The following is a 4284-nucleotide window of genomic DNA, read 5'->3' on the forward strand; positions in this document are numbered from 1 at the left end:
GTTCACATCTAGTTGTTTAATCTTTAGATGGAAAAGAGGGTAAGTCATCTGATTCTCCTAGTCTGCTTCTAAGACCACTACAATTTAAAAAAAAAAAGTTGTGTTGTTGCAAAACATCTGAATCATACCAATGAAATGAAAGCCTGAGAGGAAACCAATGTGATTGGAGTAAAAGAAGGAAATCTTGACAGAAGGGTCAGATCGCACTTGTCAAACATGATTTTGTAATCATATAAATTTTATTTTAAAAAAGAAAGGTAATTATAGAGAAGGTGAAAAATTGAACAAATAGACATGAAAAACTGAAATAATCTTCACTCTTAAACTAAATTATATAATAGAAAAAAAGTCGAATAGCTACATTCCTGAGATAAAAAACAGTAGTTACATGAAATGATGTAGATGTTAACCTAGGAAAAAGACAGGAGTATTTAAATTGCTAAGTAGATAATTGAATTTTAAAGGTATGAATGTAAAATGGAAAAAAGAAGGTACTTTGCTTGACAGTGTTGTGACAGTGACAGACTCAATAATGAAATAAAACAGTAGACTTTACCTAAAAAAATATTATCACAAATTCTCAAAGTCGAATATTTATAATATTAGTATATAAGCATCTGCAATTTCATTTCATGGAAAAAGAATACTTGGGAAATAAACACATTCTTGGTTGATGTACTCTTTTCTCTAGTAAACTACACAGGAAGGAAATTCTATTTCAGGAAAAGAAGATGGCACTTGGTTAAATGTGCAAATTATTTTAAAGGAATTATTAGTTTTCCTTTCAATGTTTGTTATTTTTTTCTGCAATTATTATTAAGGATCTTGATAGGATAGAATTATTATTAAGGATCTTGCTGCCACAGAAGCAGAAGTTGTAGCTGAATGGAGAGGAGAGGAGAGGAGAGGAGAGGAGAGGAGAGGAGAGGAGAGGAGAGGAGAGGAGAGGAGAGGAGAGGAGAGGAGAGGAGAGGAGAGGAGAGGAGAGGAGAGGAGAGGAGAGGAGAGGAGAGGAGAGGAGAGGAGAGGAGAGGAGAGGAGAGGAGAGGAGAGGAGAGGAGAGGAGAGGAGAGGAGAGGAGAAACTGTCATGAAACTTTGAAACCTTTGGCTCAGTCTACATGGTGTGCATGGCAAAGGGTCTGGGGGCTGTCTGGCTTGGGTTGTTTCAGAAACTCTGGGATGAGTTTCCCAAGCAAGCAGATTTGGGGCATGACTATGACAGCTCATGTGACACATTTGAAAGTCTGATAAATATGTGCACTACGTATGAAGTGTTTTGAGGTTAATGAGGCAAACATGTTTGATGAAGAAGAGGTGAGGTAAAATAAAGGAAAACTGGAAGTTCTCTTGGAACACATATGCATTTCAATACTGAAAGTTGCCAAATGCTGCTAGTAAGTAATAGCAAGCAGGAATGAGTAGAATTACTGTAATGATGTGAAATCCAGACAACAAAAAATGCTATTTTCTTTCAAGGCTTGAATTCTAAGCAAATGTGTAGCTGTAGCGTAAAAGTTAATATTTTGTCTACTGTATTTTTAAGGTATCCACTGATGTTTTGAGGAATGCTAATTTATATGATTTGTAAAATTAAACATAATTTGGGGGGGGGGTTGTTTGGGGTTTTTTTTCATATCAAGAGACTATTTAACATGAAATTGCAATTTATTTCTTTCAAGTTTTCTTGTTTGTTTTTGTCATATGAATGACAATTTTAGAAATAGAATTATTTTTGCATTTTGGAAATTTTTTTGCAATCCAAGCAAAAGCATTTAGCTTCTTCTATTATAAAGAAATATATATTATGTATGATGCTTATATTAATGGTGGTATATCAGTATATTTAAAATATATCTCCAAACCCTTTCAGGCTTTAAATAATTACATAACTACTCTATGTGCCATTTATGCTTTTGACCAAAGACTATTATTTGTTTGAAAATTGAACTGAAACAGTTTTGACTGTTTTTACAATTGTGCATTGAGAACTTTGTGCTCTAAAATAGCGATACAAACACGTACCCTATGATGAATATGACTTTACAAATATTTCCTTATTTAAATATTCACAAAGGAAGACCTGTGTAACAACAAGACTTTTTGATTCCATTTCTTTTGAAAATGTATATGTGAATGTTTTAAAATATAGTTTGAGGGTATTCTGACATAATATATTGCATTTGCATGGCAAGGTTTTGGTAGTGGTGGTGTTACATGGGTGATTTCTGTGTCAACTTCCAGAAGCTTCTCCCATGTCCAACGGATCCAAAGGCAGCTGGCTCCAACATGAACCTTCTGCCAGCCAACTCTGAGCCCATCAGCAACAGTGGGAGTACCTCTGGGACGAGAGATTTAAGAGGGAGGAAAAGATGTTGTGTGACAGCAATTGCAGTCAGAGAGGGAAGTGAGACTAAGTGACAGCAACAGCCCTGCAGACACACCAAGGCCAATGCAGAAGGAGGGCAAGGAGGGGCTCCAGGCACCGAAGCAGAGACCCCCCTGCAGCTCGTGGTGCAGACCACGGTGAGGCAGCTGCATCCCTGCACCCCCAAGGAGTTCCACAGTGGAGCAGAGATCCACCTGCAGGCCCTGGAGCACCCCATGCCAGAGCAGATGGATGTCTGATGGGGGCTGTTATCCCATGGGAGGTGAAGCAAGCTCCTGGCAGGATGTGTGGCCCTATGGAGAGAGGAGTCCATGCTGGAGCAGGTTTGCTGGCAGGATTTGTGACTCTGCAGGGGAGCCACACTGGAGCAGCTCTTTGAGGATTGCATAGGAAACCCATGCTGGAGCAGGGAAGAGTGTAAGGCATCCTCCCCCCAAAAAGGAAGCAGTGATGGAGACAGTAGGAGATGAACTGACCTCAGCCCCAATTTCCTGCCCTCCTGTGCAACTGATGGGGAGCAGAGAAGAGTAAAGCTAAGCCTGGGGAAAATGGTGGGGGAAGGAAAGTTATTTTGAGATTTTTTTTTTTTTTTTACTTCTCATTATGCTACTCTGATTTGATTGGTAATACATTCATTTCCCCCAGGTTCAGTCTGTTTTGTCTGTGAAAGTAACTGCTGAGTCTTTCTGTTCTTATCTCAAACCCTGAGCTTTTCATTATATTTTTTTCTCTCCTGTCCAGTGGAGGAAGGGAGTAGAAAAGAAGCTCTGGTGGGCATCTGGCATCAAGCCAGTCAAGCCACTACAGATCTGTGCATGCATTGTAAACTTCAATTCATTTGAATTGAAGATTACTAAGTATTCAATAAAAAAAACCAAAAAACTAAGTTTCTCTAAATCTCCATTTCTCAAGCTGATCATAACTCAGCTTGAACTGAATCTTGCTGAGAGAATTTTTGCTCATTTTTATTCATACAAAGTTCAAGATGAACTCATGACATGCAAAGCTAAGGCAACGGAAATGGCTAAATATTTAATAGATATTTCATACTATTTTATAATTTTATTTTTTGTTTTAACATGAAAAATCAAACCTTAGCATTGACCATGTTCAGTAATTAATTTTGGGTAACTTTCAATTTTTGCAGTAACTCTCTTGAAGACGCAGTATTCTGAATACCATCTGTTGGTAATTAAAAAAAAAAAAGAAATATAAACACATAACCAACTACACAACTGAACTGCACTAAAAAATAGTTGGCATTTTATGACTCCAGAAAGCATGAAATACTGCCCCAGTTTCAGCTAGCGTAGAGCTAATTTCTTCTCAATAGCTGTTAAAATGCTGGGTTTCCTGATTTTTACTGCAAATGGTGTTGATAACACACTGATAATATGGTTTTTTGCCAAGTCAAGTTTATGATAAGTCAAGGACCTCTCGTGCTCTGCCAGTGAGGAGGCAGGAAAAACCAAACTGAGAAGGAGAATAGCTGAGACATATGACACAAACTGACCAAAGGGATATTCCACGCCACTGAATGTCATGCCCAGGATGTGAATTGAGGGAGTTACTCAGAAAGGGAAGCTGATCTAAGTTCAGGAAGCTGCATCTGTCATCATTCAGTGAATGGTGGGTAATTGTACTATGAATAACTTTTCCCTTTTTATTATCAGTATTGTTGTTATTTACCATTATTATAGTATTTGACTTTCTTTTCAATTATTAAACTGTGCTTATCTCAGCACACAAGTTTTGCTCTGTTTCTTCTCCCTATTCCATTGGGAAAGGGGAGGGGAAGAGAGAGAGGATTGAGAGAGAAGTTGTGTGGTGTTTTCTCTCCAGCTGTGTTTAAAACCATGACAAATACTCACTTAATCCAAAGGTTGTCAAAGTTTT

This window comes from Passer domesticus, chromosome 2 (genome assembly GCF_036417665.1).
Source record: "Passer domesticus isolate bPasDom1 chromosome 2, bPasDom1.hap1, whole genome shotgun sequence".
NCBI lineage: Eukaryota > Metazoa > Chordata > Aves > Passeriformes > Passeridae > Passer > Passer domesticus.